Genomic DNA, 16,645 nt, shown 5'->3' on the forward strand with positions numbered 1-16,645 from the left:
ACTTGCTCAAGATAACAGAGTTACTGAGTGGCAGAGCTACTAAGAAACCAAACCTCCTGACTACTCATCAGACTTCCTTCCTTCCTTCCTTCCTTCCTTCCTTCCTTCCTTCCTTCCTTTCTTTCTTCTTTTTTTTTATTTTATTATTATTATGCTTTAAGTTTTAGGGTACATGTGCACAATGTGCAGGTTTGTTACATATGTATACATGTGCCATGTTGGTGTGCTGCACCCATTAACTCGTCATTTAGCATTAGGTATATCTCCTAATGCTATCCCTCCCCCCTCCCCCCACCCCACAACAGTCCCCGGAGTGTGATGTTCCCCTTCCTGTGTCCATGTGTTCTCATTGTTCAATTCCCACCTATGAGTGTGAACATGTGGTGTTTGGTTTTTTGTCCTTGCGATAGTTTGCTGAGAATGATAGTTTCCAGCTTCATCCATGTCCCTACAAAGGACATGAACTCATCATTTTATGGCTGCATAGTATTCCATGGTGTATATGTGCCACATTTTCTTAATCCAGTCTATTGTTATTGGATATTTGGGTTAGTTCCAAGTCTTTGCTATTGTGAATAGTGCCGCAATAAACATACGTGTGCATGTGTCTTTATAGCAGCATGATTTATAATCCTTTGGGTATACACCCAGTAATGAGATGGCTGGGTCAGATGGTATTTCTAGTTCTAGATCCCTGAGGAATTGCCACACTGACTTCCACAATGGTTGGACTAGTTTACAGTCCCACCAACAGTGTAAAAGTGTTCGTATTTCTCCACATCCTCTCCAGCACCTGTTGTTTCCTGACTTTTTAATGATCGCCATTCTAACTGGTGTGAGATGGTATCTCATTGTGGTTTTGATTTGCATTTCTCTGACGGCCAGTGATGATGAGCGTTTTTTCATGTGTTTTTTGGCTGCATAAATGTCTTCTTTTGAGAAGTGTCTGTTCATATCCTTCACCCACTTTTTGATGGGGTTGTTTGTTTTTTTCTTGTAAATTTGTTTGAGTTCATTGTAGATTCTGGATATTAGCCCTTTGTCAGATGAGTAGGTTGTGAAAATTTTCTCCCATTTTGTAGGTTGCCTGTTTACTCTGATGGTAGTTTCTTTTGCTGTGCAGAAGCTCTTTAGTTTAATTAGATCCCATTTGTCAATTTTGGCTTTTGTTGCCATTGCTTTTGGTGTTTTAGACATGAAGTCCGTGCCCATGCCTATGTCCTGAATGGTATTGCCTAGGTTTTCTTCTAGAGTTTTTATGGTTTTAGGTCTAACATGTAAGTCTTTAATCCATCTTGAATTAATTTTTGTATAAGGTGTAAGGCAGGGATCCAGTTTCAGCTTTCTACATATGGCTAGCCAGTTTTCCCAGCACAATTTATTAAATAGGGAATCCTTTCCCCATTGCTTGTTTTTGTCAGGTTTGTCAAAGATCAGATGGTTGTAGATATGCGGCATTATTTCTGAGGGCTCTGTTCTGTTCCATTGATCTATATCTCTGTTTTGGTACCAGTACCATGCTGTTTTGGTTACTGTAGCCTTGTAGTATAGTTTGAAATCAGGTCATGTGATGCCTCCGGCTTTGTTCTTTTGGCTTAGGATTGACTTGGCGATGCGGGCTCTTTTTTGGTTCCCTATGAACTTTAAAGTAGTTTTTTCCAGTTCTGTGAAGAAAGTCATTGGTAGCTTGATGGGGATGGCATTGAATCTATAAATTACCTTGGGCAGTATGGCCATTCTCATGATATTGATTTTCCTACCCATGAGCATGGAATATTCTTCCATTTGATTGTGTCCTCTTTTATTTCATTGAGCAGTGGTTTGTAGTTCTCCTTGAAGAGGTCCTTCACATCCCTTGTAAGTTGGATTCCTAGGTATTTTATTCTCTTTGAAGCAATTGTGAATGGGAGTTCACTCATGATTTGGCTCTCTGTTTGTCTGCTATTGGTGTATAAGAATGCTTCTGATTTTTGTTCATTGATTTTGTATCCTGAGACTTTGCTGAAGTTGCTTATCAGCTTAAGGAGATTTTGGGCTGAGACAATGGGGTTTTCTAGATATACAATCATGTCCTCTGCAAACAGGGACAATTTGATTTCCTCTTTTCCTAATTGAAGACCCTTTATTTCCTTCTCCTGCCTAATTGCTCTGGCCAGAACTTCCAACACTATGTTGAATAGGAGTGGTGAGAGAGGGCATCCCTGTCTTGTGCCGGTTTTCAAAGGGAATGCTTCCAGTTTTTGCCCATTCAGTATGATATTGGCTGTGGGTTTGTCATAGATAGCTCTTATTATTTTGAGATACATCCGATCAATACCTAATTTATTGAGAGTTTTTAGCATGAAGCGTTGTTGAATTTTGTCAAAGGCCTTTTCTGCATCTATTAAGATAATCATGTGGTTTTTGTCTTTGGTTCTGTTTATATGCTGGATTACATTTATTGATTTGTGTATATTGAACCAGCCTTGCATCCCAGGGATGAAGCCCACTTGATCATGGTGGATAAGCTTTTTGGTCTGCTGCTGGATTCAGTTTGCCAGTATTTTATTGAGGATTTTTGCATCAATGTTCATCAAGGATATTGGTCTAAAATTCTCTTTTTTGGTTATGTCTCTGCCAGGCTTTGGTATCAGGATGATGCTGGCCTCATAAAATGAGTTAGGGAGGATTCCTTCTTTTTCTATTGATTGGAATAATTTCAGAAGGAATGATACCAGCTCCTCCTTGTACCTCTGGTAGAATTTGGCTGTGAATCCATCAGGTCCTGGACTTTTTTTGGTTGGTAAGCTATTGATTATTGCCACAATTTCAGAGCCTGTTATTGGTCTATTCAGAGATTCAACTACTTCCTGGTTTAGTCTTGGGAGGGTGTATGTGTCGAGGAACTTATCCATTTCTTCTGGATTTTCTAGTTTATTTGCATAAAGGTGTTTGTAGTATTCTCTGATGGTAGCTTGTATTTCTCTGGGATCAGTGGTGATATCCCCTTTATCATTTTTTATTGCATCTATTTGATTCTTCTCTCTTTTCTTCTTTATTAGTCTTGCTAGCGGTCTAGCGATTTTGTTGATCTTTTCAAAAAACCAGCTCCTGGATTCATTAATTTTTTGAAGGGTTTTTCTATTTCCTTCAGTTCTGCTCTGATTTTAGTTATTTCTTGCCTTCTGCTAGCTTTTGAATGTGTTTGCTCTTGCTTTTCTAGTTCTTTTAATTGTGATGTTAGGGTGTCAATTTTGAATCTTTCCTGCTTTCTCTTGTGGGCATTTAGTGCTATAAATTTCCCACCACACACTGCTTTGAATGTGTCCCAGAGATTCTGGTATGTTGTGTCTTTGTTCTCGTTGGTTTCAAGAACATCTTTATTTCTGCCTTCATTTCATTATGTACCCAGTAGTCATTCAGGAGCAGGTTGTTCAGTTTCCATGTAGTTGAGCAGTTTTGAGTGAGTTTCTTAATCCTCAAACTAGTGAGTTCTAGTTTGATTGCACTGTGGTCTGAGAGACTCTTCTTTCTTTCTTTCTTTTTCTTTTTTTCTTTCTCTTTTTCTTTCATTCTTTTTTCAGACAGAGTCATGCTCAGTCATCCATGCTGGAGTGTAGTGGCACGATCTCAGCTTGCTGCAACCTCCACCTTCTGTGTTCTGTAGTTGAGTGGTTTTGAGTGAGTTTCTTTTTTTTTTTTTTTTTTTTTTTTTGAGACGGAGTCTTGCTCTGTCCCCCAGGCTGGAGTGCAGTGGCGCGATCTCGGCTCACTGCAAGCTCCGCCTCCTGGGTTCACGCCATTCTCCTGCCTCAGCCTCCCGAGTAGCTGGGACTACAGGTGCCCACCACCACGCCCGGCTAATTTTTTGTATTTTTAGTAGAGACAGGGTTTCACCGTGGTCTCGATCTCCTGACCTCGTGATCCGCCCGCCTCGGCCTCCCAAAGTGCTGGGATTACAGGCTTGAGCCACTGCGCCCGGCCCCTTGAGTGAGTTTCTTAATCCCCAAACTAGTGAGTTCTAGTTTGATTGCACTGTGGTCTGGGAGACTCTTCTTTCTTTCTTTTTCTTTCTTTCTTTCTCTCTTTCTTTCATTCTTTTTTCAGACAGAGTCATGCTCAGTCATCCATGCTGGAGTGTAGTGACACTATCTCAGCTCGCTGCAACCTCCGCTTTCTGTGTTCCAGCAATTCTCGTGCCTCAGCCTCCCAGGCACACCACCACACCTGGCTAATTTTTGTATTTTTGATAGAGATGGGGGTTTTGCCATGTTGCCGAGGCTGGTCTCGAACTCCTGGCCTCAAGCAATCTGTCAACCTCAGCCTCCCAAAGTGCTGGGATTACAGGCATGAGCCACCGCATCTGGCCTAGCACTCTTTCATACACTGGATGATCATTCAGTCTAGTGGGCACCAGATGGGTCCTTTTCCATGTACACTTCCCAGAATCCACTCTACAGGAGGAGTGGCCAGGTTGTTCCATGGAAACATGTTCCATGGAACATGTGTTGCTCATACACATGGAAAGCCACATGTGTAAGAACCACATTGGTTGTTTTGGGGGCTTTTTAACAACAGGGTAAGGAAGAGCCTTTAACTTTTCCAAAATATAAATTTGAGGACTGAAATTAATCCTAACACAGTTTAACATACTTTATACATAAAAAAGTAGACAAATAATAGGCCTAGTGCTAAACTTGATGAAATTCTATCAAGTCAATGAGAACACCAGAATTTAACAGACCACTACTACTACATCTAGTAAGCGTCCTTCTCACTTATGTCTTGAAGTTTGCAACACTAATTATGGAGCTTGAATTTGGTCCCAGCAATGTCACTAAACAGCATATTTCTTGGAAACAGAATTTAGAATGTAGTAAATAAGAATAAACATTTTGGAGTCAGATAGTTTCAAAGATTCACATCCATATCCTGTGTCTTTCAAGGAAAGTTACTTAACTTTTCTGAACCCAAATTTCCTCTTCTGGAAATAATGATCATTTCTTCATCGGATTATTTTAAGAACTGCTTTAGACAATGTATATCTAGTCCTAGTGAGGTGCCCAGTGCAGAATAGATGTACAGTATATGATACTTATTACCGAAAGTCAAGTGAACTCAAATATTGACCACATAACCAGTTCTATGGTTTGAATGTTTTTGTCCCCTCTCAAACTTATGTTGAAACTTAGTCCCCAGTGTAGTACTATTGGAATGTGGGGCCTAATGAGAAGTGTTTAGGTCATAAGGACTCCAACCTCATGAATGGATTCATGCCACTATAAAAAGGGCTTGCAGGAGTGAGTTCACTTTCTTTTTCCCTTCTGCCATGTGAGGGCACAATGTTCAGCCCCACATGCCGTTTTACTGTCTGCCATATGAGGATGCAGCAAGAGAGGCCTCACCAGACACAAGATGCTGGTGTCATGATCTTGGACTTCCCAGCCCTCTGGAACTGTGAGAAATAAATTATATTTTTTATAAATTATCCAGCCTTAGGTATTCTGTTATAGCAGCACAAAATGAACTGAGACAATGAGAAATTTCAGGATAATTTATCTTCCTGGTCAACATAAACTACTTTTCTCTCTTCTTTAATTCTTAAAACCAAGCCCAAACAATATGGATGCAAGATAATTCAGACACATCCTAAAGATTGATCTCCATGAAGCATGACTTATGTTCATCCAAATGGCCAATCCCTTTGGAAATTGCAAACTCATTTCCAATATCCAAATGAATGCAGTTTTTCAGTACCTGGAACACCATGGAATGTAAGGTAGCTCAGCCATGGGAAATGAATATGGCATTTTTGGCCAACCATCCAAAGACGTAAACAAGGGCTGAAATATTTCTGTCATTTAAGTCTCTGGTTCCCAAACATAGGTTCATGGGCTGATCTCAGGAATAGTGCAGAAGAATTACTTAGGATGTTTGGTAAATATGGTGTTTCCAAGCTCCAAGACCAGAAATTCTGATTTAGTCTAAAATGGGGCCCAGGAATCTGCATTTAAAACAAGTGAGCAATTCAGATGTACATCCAGGTTGAGAACTATTGATCTAAGCCAATGGTTATTTTTCTGTGTGTATTTTATATTTCTTCACATATCTCCTGCCTCTTTCAACCTCATATTTATACTATTAAATCACAGGGAGGACAGGAGAGTGAGAACATCTTTGTATTAGTCTTAGAGCCCTCTCAGCAACTTCCATTCATATTTAGAGATTCTCAAGGTGCTAGATGATACAAAATTTCTCCCTGCTTTAAGTCTTTGTATTTCATGAGAAAGCTACTTGGTATTTCAGATAGTAGTAAAGTTTTAAGACTTTAAACAGAAAATGGCAAAGAGACTTCATCTGGTATAATACAACTGGCTGAATAGCAGAGACTGCCTGGAATATCTCAGGGCGCTCTGTCTGACAAGAGGCCCAGCTCAGGGGGAAAGCATGCCGGGTTCAATTAGTGATGTCTGGCACGGGCAAGGACAAAGTCAGGAAAACATCATTTCCTTCCAGCTCCACTTCAAAGCACATTACCTTCAAAAGAGGAAGAGTATGAACATTAATTTTTAAATGATATTTACATTTAAGGTTTCCAATCATCCTTCAGTTGAGCACTTCTTTTCCATTCTTATAATTTTTCTAGCTAAACTGAATATGCATTTCAGAATCTGTATACTCTTGGTCCAGAGAAAGTAGGCAATAATGTGCAATGAGACCAGAAACCTTTAAGAGGTTCTGGGCCCTTTGGACGAATGAACACCGAGCAGCATTTCCCTCCTCCCACCCCAGAATGCTTTTCAGGAAGCTGGCTTTTGTAGTTTATCTGTGTATGTGTTAACAAGGATGGACTTCAATATGAATAAAGGAATCTTTCCCCTCTCACTGCCTTGCCTTGAACTATTTCTTCTATCTTAAATGCCTTCCCCATCTTCTAATGTGTTTTTATTGCAACTATACCAATCATCTAAGGTCCAAATCAAGACCTAGCTACCTCCTAACAAAAGATTTGATGAAATCTCTTTTCTAGTTGGAAGTATTCTCCCATCATATTTAGGGACTTTATAAAAGCACCCCTGACCATCTGCCTTGTTATCTTAGTTAATTATATGTTTGTCTACCTCTCCTCCTAGATGGTGAGCCCCGTTGAGTAGAGATAGGGACATAGTCATATTCATTGTGATAGCCTCACAGTGCTCAGTGTGGTGAGTTGCCCTTGTTAGTACTCAATTGAATTGAACTCAAAAGGCAGCTAGACTTTGTTTTGTTTCATAAAACTATAAAGGAAAATAAGGTATGGGTGAATTGTGCAAGGGAAAGTCTTCTTTGTGTTGTATGTTCTTCCTGATGTGTCTGTGTGCAGGGAAGCCTGCATGAGGAAATGCCCTAACTATTCGACCTCCAACTTTCCCTCTGCTTCTTGGGATAATGCAAAAGGAACACCGGCATTGGACTGCCCCTAGCTGAGGGCATGTTCAAGGAGATTTGGTTCCTCAGAAGACTTTACCAATCTGTAGAGTGCACAGACTCTGCTGCAAAGGTTAACTTGCAGGGATTAGCAAAGTAGCTAATGACACACTTTCCCAAGACAGTGCTAGCCTGGAGATGTGGTCAGCAGAGCAGCCAGGGGGCTGTTTAGGGACATGAGGATGGGGAGATTAAAACTTCAGACTGGCCGGGCGCAATGGCTCACACTTGTAATCCCAGCACTGTGGGAGGCCAAGGCAGGTGGATCACGAGGTCAGGAGATTGAGACCACGGTAAAACCCCGTCTCTACTAAAAATACAAAAAATTAGCCAGGGGTGGTGGTGGGTGCCTGTAGTCCCAGCTACTTGGAGAGGCTGAGGCAGGAGAATGGCGTGAACCTGGGAGGCAGAGCTTGCAGTGAGCTGAGATTGTGCCACTGCATTCCAGCCTGGGTGACAGAGCAAGACTCCGTCTCAAAAAAAAACAAAACAAAACAAAACAAAACTTTAGACTAAGGAAAGACAATGGAGGTAGCATGGGGCATATTAAAGGGAAACAGAACTCCAAGGGTTCTGGGAGAAATGAAGAACTGGGCAAAGGGAGGGCAGAATCCCATCTCAGGCCCATGCAGCAGTTGGTTCATCACCATCCCATCTTCAGTTTGGGCAATGGAATGGATGTGGAGTGATATGGTTTGGCTGTGTCCCCACCCAAAGACTTGGAACCAACCCAAATGTGCATCAATGATAGACTGGATTAAGAAAATGTGGCACATATACTCCATGGAATACTATGCAGCCATAAAAAAGGATGAGTTCATGTCCTTTGTAGGGACATGGATGAAGCTGGAAACTATCATTCTCAGCAAACTATTGCAATCACAAAAAACCAAACACCTCATGTTTTCACTCATAGGTGAGAACTGAACAATGAGAACACTTGGACACAGGAAGGGAAACATCACACACCAGGGTCTGTTGGAGGTGGGGGGAGCGGGGAGGGGTAGCATTAGGAGATATACCTAATGTAATGATGAGTTAATGGGTGCAGCACACCAACATGGCTCATGTATACACATGTAACAAACCTGCACGTTGTGCACATGTACCCTAGAACTTAAAGTATAATAAAAAAATAAAAATTAAAAGAAACCCACTCTATTACTGTAAGGTAATAAACTTCCAAAATGGAAGTTCCCTACATTAAATTCAATACTAGAATGTTCTTCTGGGGCTTTAGGGTGTGAATTTGGGTTTCTGATGCTTCTCCCTTAGTCTCCTCTCCCATTTTTTAACCAAATTAAATCAGTTGCCCTTAATTCTTTGTTATTATTGCATTTGCACTGATCTTTTTTTAGTAAGATGTCTTTATCGTAATGAAAATAAAGTATTATTCTTACAACTTTTGGAATTGAAAAAATATATATATATACTAATTATGAGTCACTAGCTTTTCCTCAATACAGTATAGGTAAGAAAACACATGATTTCTGACAAGACAATGACTAAAATGATAAACCTATCCAACTTGTGTTATTTTCCCTCTTAGTTCTCAAAGTCATACTGGACAGAGAGTTTAGGTTTTACCAGAATAGAAAAATTAAATGAAGAAATTGAATGAACGTCTGTTGCATACCTATGTCCCATCCATTATGCTGGGCACATTTATATAGGTTATCCCATTTAGTCCTCACAAAATCCCATAAAGGAGGATCCATTTCCCTTCTGTTCTAAAGGAGGAAATGAAGCTTCAGATGTTAAGAGACTGGCCCAAGAAGCAAATCTAACAAGTGGTAGAACCAGGATTTGAACTAGATCTTCTGATTCCCAGCCAGCATCTTGGCACTCTTTCATGATGCCACCCTCTTGTAGGAATTTTGGCCTCTTGGGACCAAGGCAAGACAAAAGGGCAAGTCGGGGGCCAGTTAGTCGGGGTGATTTCCAACAGCCATGCCCCTGTTCCACTGGCAGTGCCCTCTGCTCTACCCTGAGCCAAGCCTTTTAAGGGCTCCAGCCTCCGGGTGGCTGTAACTTACCCTGGAGCAATCTCCCTCTGCCTTATATTGACACAGGGGAATCTATAGAAGAGGGGGACAGAGGGCTTCCTCCTGGCCACACCCCAAAGGGGGATTTACTTACAGAGGCACAGAGAGGAGAGGTCTCTGCTCAGTGTTGTTCTAATGGGGCCCCCTCCTTTCCTTACCAGGATGCTATGAGGACAAATGAAGTAATATACCTGAAGTGTTCTGAGAGCTTCCTAAGTGCTACATAAATATAACAATGGAGTTGCTGATGCTGATCACAATAATAACTACAGTGATGATGAGCCTATACCCACAGTCATTATTTAACGGAATATTTCAAATGAGAAAACCCCACCAAAATCAATCCACTGAAGTTTATTTAGAAGAGAGGCTGCTAATAAAAATGTTATGGGAATGTGAGCTCTTGGGAAATAATGATGATTTTCTTCTATTAAAAGACTCATCAGATCCATTTCCAAAGTACAGCTCAGTTATTTGTGGGTCCTTTGCTACTCTGCACAAGAAGTTCTCGTTTAAAGAGAAAGAGGAAGCTGTTCTCTCTGAAGCTCCAGAGTTTGGAGATACAACTGGCCTGTGTTTCTAGAGCCACTGCCAGCTATGCCCATTTACAGAGGAGCCTGCACCAGCAAAGCAGCTGTCTTTGATTTTCTTCTTTCTTCTCTCATCTCCCATCCCCATCAGCAGCTGCTAAATAGCTTGAGTTTAGAGTCATTACTAATGGAACAATAATGGGCTGGTGCTGTCTTTTTCAGAGCTGGGTAAGGTTACACTCCAAAGATAAATCTACCCACGTATGAAAACCCAGCACCCAGCATGGAGTGAACATGGAGTTACCCACTGCAGCAGCTGTCCACTCCCACACGGTATGGGTCTGATCCCTGCTTGCTTGCATTACTCTGTTGAGAGACATAAGGATGGGGAGATTAAAACTTCAGACTAAGGAAAGACAATGGAGGTAGCATGGGGCATATTAAAGGGAAACAGAACTCCAAGGGTTCTGAGGGAAATGAAGAACTGGACAAGGGGAGGGCAGAATCCCATCTCAGGCCCAAGCAGCAGTTGGTTCACCACCATCCCATCTTCAGTTTGGGCAATGGAATGGAAGTGGAGTGATATGGTTTGGCTGTGTCCCCACCCAAATCTCATCTTGAATTGTAGCTCCCATAATTCCCAGGTGTTGTGGGTGGGACCTCATGGGAAATAATTGAATCATGGGGACAATCCCCCCATACTGTTCTCATGGTAGTGAATAAATCTCACAAGATTTGATTATTTTATAAGGGATTTCCCCTTTGGCTTGGCTCTCAATCTCTGTTGTCTGCCACCATGTGGCACGTCTTAATGTGCCTTTCACCTTCTGCCATGATTGTGTGTCCTCCCCAGCCATGTGGAACTGTGAGTCCATTAAACCTCTTTTTCTTTATAAATTACTCAGCAGTGTGAAAACGGGCTAATACATGGAGAGAAGACTATTCTAATGCCATTTCAATCCTGGACTTTTGAATCCCCCTGACTATGAGGCATCACCAGGAGAGAAAAAGATAACCATCAGCAATATTTTGGAACTCAGTGATGAGTCTTGCTTCTGATTCCTTGCAAATGTCTCCAAAAAACACCATGAAGAAGTGGGCTACAGGATAGGTGAGGTCTGAGATTGGCTGCAGAAGGAAACTCGCCACCATTATTTTCCTTCAAAGATGGAATTCGCCACTGAAAAAAAGCTAGATAAGGAAGCCACATGGAGTGATGCTAGGCTATTTGTATTGTAGCGCCCACACTCTGGGGTTTACACAGTTGTGGGCTAAGGTGACCCAGCTTGGCCCTGGAATAAACACAAGGCAGTTTCCTGCTCACAGGTGAGGCCAAACCATGACAGGCAGACCTGGATCTTCACCAAGGCTCAGTGCACCTTGAATATGCCATCTCCTGGTATTTGCAGCAAGAAAGGGAGAATTTTCAGGACATCTCTCCTTAGTTATCACCGTGACTCAATTCAAAAATTAGTGAAAAATGGTTGCCATTTTATTGATTCTCAGAAAGCAAAAAGACCTGCCCACTAACACCAATAAGCCACCTTCTGCCCTTCTAAATTCAGTGTTCCAAGGTGGATTCAGTGCAGAACTGGATTTTTTCCCTTCAACTGAGCAAGCTAAGAAATATACATATACCATTATGTGTTTCCTGATGGTAATTTAAAACTTTTTTTATATTAAAATACAGATGTATGATGATAGAGCATATAAAACATGGAAGAATTTTTAGCATTAAACCCTAAACTTCAAACATTTAACACCTACACTGAGATGTTTCAGGCCAGGGAATCCCTGAGGACTAGTGTCCACCCCATCCGCCCTCACTTGAGTGAAAAGGTTTCAGAAGCACTGCGCTGGGTTGAGTTCCCTGCTGCATGTCCACTCTCTAGCTAAGGGATTCAATTTCATTATCTGTAGATGAAGCTGTAAAATCCTCAAAGTGTGGACATATTCTGTGGAGATTTGGTTCTGAAGCTTTTTCCCCAGAAGCCTTCAAGGACAGAAGAGGCACACTTTGTTTAGAATGATTGAACCATGGTCTGTATATTGCAGGAGGAAAAAGAAAACCTGATTTCCAAAAGGCTCTTAACCTTGTTAATTCACAATGTTTCCCTTGCCCTATGCAAGACTTTCTCTACCTAGAAGGGCACAATGATCAGTATGTCCATCCCCTTCCCTTTTCCCTATTCTCTTCATCTAAATGATGCTTTTCACTTCCACTCTCATCCCATCTTAACAAGATATTAGGATTTCCTTCCAGAAGAAAATGAGGCCACTGTCTCTCCAGCTTCATTGTCACAGAAACCAAGCTCTTTACAAAGGCATCCACATGCAGGCACTACCACCCCCTCTTGCCAGTGGGGACCCTGCCACCTTACTCTATGCTCCAAGTCCCCAAACTAGTGAATCCAGGTGTCCAAGTCTGTCATGGAGTCAGAGAGACAGGGAGCCACTGGCCTGGAACTGGAACCTGATAACCAAAGAGAATCCTCCCATCCCCCATCCAGGCAGAATACAAGATGCCTGCATTGGGCAAATGCTGCTCACACTCGAAATATTTCGGCATGACTGTGGGAGGGGCCTTGTATTTCCTTAGCATTTGGGACTTCCCTAAATGCAGTGGCTAGTCTAAAATCATGTGCCTGGCTCTGCACAGTGGCTCATGTTGATAATCCTAGCAGTTTGGCAGGCCGAGGCAGCAGGATCACTTGAGATCAGGTGTTGGAGACCAGTCTAGAAACATAGCAAGACCCCCATCTCTACAAAAAAATATGAAAAATTATCTGGGTGTGGTGCCTTGTACCTGTAGTTCCAGCTACTTGGGAGGCTGAAGTGGAAAGATGGCTTGAGCCCAGAAGTTCAAGGTTGCAGTGATCATGCCACTGTGTTCCAGCCTGGGCAACAGAGCAAGACCCTGTCTTAACAAATAAATTATATATATATATATATATATATATATCGTGTGCCCAAAACCACTTCATCTCTGCTTATTCAAGCTATACCAGAGTGACCATTTGTTTAGCTAAGGGGAGTTTGGGTTTGCAGAGCAGAACATGACCTAAGTGCCATCCCTGGCTGGTGTTCAGCCCATCAGACTTTCACTGGGATTCTGATCTCATTCTGAGCTGGCCAAGTCATTCTCGAAAGAAATGGGGACTTCTCACTTATCTTTGACCCAACATCCTGGACTCAGAAACAATTTTGAACAAAAGAGAGGGAGGTTTTAAAAAGAAGCTTCAATAATGTTGGCATCTGGTGCAAAGGGAATTCAATCTCATTTCCAACACTCTCAGATTAACACTGCTATGATTTATTCCTGAGCCCTAATATTATGTGTGAGGTGCTAAAGCATTTCGGTTGGGTGTCACATCCTGTCACCAGAAAGCTTAACTATTTTCAGGATAGTTCTTGAACCACAGACACGACTGTACTCAACCTTGCCCACAAAGTATGTATCCATACAATTCCATTGTCCTCAAGACAATGGAAAGAAAACACAAGATAGAGTTTTTTAAAGAACTTTTATTCGCTCATTTATTTAAAAATTCTTGCTGAGCTTATATTATCTGCAGACACTTGGCCTAAGATCTTTGGTCCCAGTGTGGGTCAGCAGAATGACCAGTAAAATATGCGTTTCTTATGTGAGACTTCAACTGCATTTTTGTTGTTGTTTTGTTGTTGTTGTTTTTGAGACAGGGTCTCACTCTGTCACCCAGGCTGGAGTGCAGTGGCATGACCTCAGCTCACTGCAACCTCCGCCTCCTGAGTCCAACCAATTATCTCCCACCTCAGCCTCCCAAGTAGCTGGGACTACAGGCATGCATGACCACGCCTGGCAAATTTTTGTATTTTTAGTAGAGACAGGGCTTTGCCATGTTGGCCAGGCTGGTCTTGAACTCCTGACCTCAAGTGAGCCACCCACCTCGGCCTCCCAAAATGCTGGGATTATAGGCATGAGCCATGGCGCCTCGCCAAGACTTCAATTGAAGATGCACTGGGGCAATACACTGGAGTGACACCTTTATTTCCTCCATCACTTTCACCATCTCCATCACCCCACCCCCATTAAACGAGACCTTACCCTTTACTCCCAGGGAAAGGACAACAGAATAGGAATGCTGACAAAAACAAACAAGAATTCTTCATTTTCCAGTTTCCAGGAGCAGCCCCTGCAATATAATACTTCTCCGAAATACTTTTGACTTGACTGAATGCATCCCTCCAGGGTCTCGTTCTGTCACCCAGGTTGAAATGCAGTGGTGTGATCATAGCTCACTGTAACCTCAAACTCCTGGGCTCAAGTGATCCTCCCAAGTGTCTGGGATCACAGATGCGTGCCACCATACCTGGCTAATTTTCTACTTTTTTGTAGATTCAGGGTCTTGCTATGTTGCCCAGGCCAGTCTCAAACTCCTAGGCTCAAGCGAGCCTCTTGCCTCTCCACTGATTTTAGAAGGCAACACCTTACTGAGATGAGACCTCACTGTATCTCCAGAAAGAGTTACTGTTTATAAACTACCCCAGGCTGAAAACCTAAGTGCAGAACCCCTACCTTCCCACTGGTAAGCACTACCCTTGTCCTCCTAAATGTGGCAAGGAGACCACGTGGGAGCCTTTCCACTCACTTCCTTAAGCACAACCAGTGGAAGTCATTTTCAATGTTTAACACCTAATCCTAGTCACACCTATAGTTAGGATAATGATTGCCTTTCGATGCAGTGGTTCCTCGGCAAGGCAGCTGTTCCCTTTCCATGGGCCCCATTTCCCAATGAAAGAATTTTCCACCCTTCTGGCTGGAGGGTCTCAGATTCAAGCTTTTTAACCCTCTCCCCCAAACGCTATTACCCATAAGAATAGTAATCACGTCACCCACAAAGTGTCTAGGAGATACTTTAGGACCCAAGAAGCTCCTGTTTCTATGTAGTAAATCTATTTATTTTCAGCTAAGAGTCAGGTCACTCCCATATCTTCCATAAACTCTGTCAGGGTATGAGGTATCTTAGACCTCAGTCTTCCCCTCTGCCAAATGGGTCGTGCAGCATAAATGGTATCCACGAGGAGACCCAGAGAGGCCAATCGCAGTCTCAGAGAAGTGACTGGATGCCAGAAGTGATGATGTGCTTTAGTGATCATTACACAGAAGGGAGACCCAGAAAGGGGAAGGATCTCCCCCAAGTCACAGGCAGATCAGAACATAACCTAAGTGCCATCCTTGGCTGGTGTTCAGCCCATTCAGACTTTCACTGGGATTCTGATCTCATTCTGAGCTGGCCAAGTCATTCTCCAAAGAAGTGTGGACTTCTCACTTCTCTTTGACCCAACATCCTGGACTCAGAAACAATTTTGAATAAAAGAGAGGGAAGCTCCTAGTTCTGCCCTGAGGGAACTAGGAGCCCCGCCCCACCCCCTCCCGCAGTTACTGGATTCCCTGACCAGGGCTCTTTCCCCAACACAAAAACTCTTCAATACACAAATGCCTTCTAGTCCCGTCAGAACCTGGGGATGAGAGTCCAGAGAGCCAGCACCGTCTTGCCCTGTGCGGGGAGAGGGGTGATGACACTTTCAGTTCGCGGCCCCCAGCCACTGGGGAGGCCCGGCTGCAGCACGCCCCTCCGTCCCCTGCCTGGGTGGAGGCTTCCACTCCGCGTGTGTAACTCAGAGCCACATGACACTGAAATGCTAAGTGAAGAGCAATTAACTTTTGCTTCTGAAAACCCACTTTAGCTTTCCATAACTCTTCGGGGGCCATTTCAGCTCAGCCAAACCTCCCGCACATTCTCCCTCAGCAATAAATTACCTTCCTGGCTTTAATTAGCTGCTGGCGCGCAAGCGGGGCTGGGCGCTGACGTGCTGCTTTCCCACAGGTCCCATTCTGTCACACAGACTCCAGGAGAAGGTGGCGGCGGGGGGCTGCGAGACCAGGCCTGTAGCAGACGCCTCACCTGCCCGCGGTGTGAGGGCGGAAGCCTGAAAGTCCAAGCCTCATGGGGGTTAAAGTCTAATGTAGACCAAGTCCAAGTTCGATGGAGAGCCTTAGACTCCCCCTTTAGGCCTCTTGACCCCTTAGCGATGTGCCCTCAGACCCATGTTCCCTCTCTCCAGCCTTCTCTTCCTTCAGTCGGCCCCCAAAACACACACGCATGAGACACACCAGCCCCCAGATACCCAAGCTCTTCATCTCCCTCATTCTTGCTAGGGGAGAAATTACTGACAGAGCTTAACATATAAACCCTCCCAGGAGACTTGGCTGTGTAATTGTGAGCTAAGCTTGAGTCAAAATGAATAAATCTCTAAGTACGGGGTTTAGTCACATCTGTGGGCCGAAATGTATTGGCTGGGGAAGAAAGAAGTAAAACAGCACCTTCAGAATCCCAGACACCATTCTAAGCCCAGGATTAAGATTTGGGGTACAGCCAACCCTATCTCTAACTAGAAATGGGTCCCTCAGCAAGTCCCCTCCCTTCTTCAGTCCAGGTGCCCATGAGAAAGCTGTGATGGGTGAACCCAAGTGCCTCGGGGCCCTGCCGTACTGTGATTCCGGAGGTCGGGCATGTGCACACAAGTGTGTGTGAGTGTGAGTGTGAGCGTGTGTGGGGGTGGGTGTATGAATGTGTGTGTCAG

General features: G+C 43.2%; 1 long non-coding RNA gene across 1 annotated transcript in view; it reads right to left on the reverse strand.

The window, feature by feature from the left end:
* LOC129491823 (uncharacterized) overlaps nt 1–16,236 on the reverse strand; it is an 84,922-nt gene extending 68,686 nt beyond the window's left edge. Inside the window, exon 1 of the long non-coding RNA XR_008660635.2 lies at nt 15,822–16,236. This is a non-coding gene — a long non-coding RNA (uncharacterized lncRNA). The remainder of the gene's footprint in view (nt 1–15,821) is intronic.
* Between the last annotated feature and the right edge of the window lie 409 nt (nt 16,237–16,645).

This window comes from Symphalangus syndactylus, chromosome 10 (genome assembly GCF_028878055.3).
Source record: "Symphalangus syndactylus isolate Jambi chromosome 10, NHGRI_mSymSyn1-v2.1_pri, whole genome shotgun sequence".
Classification (NCBI taxonomy): domain Eukaryota; kingdom Metazoa; phylum Chordata; class Mammalia; order Primates; family Hylobatidae; genus Symphalangus; species Symphalangus syndactylus.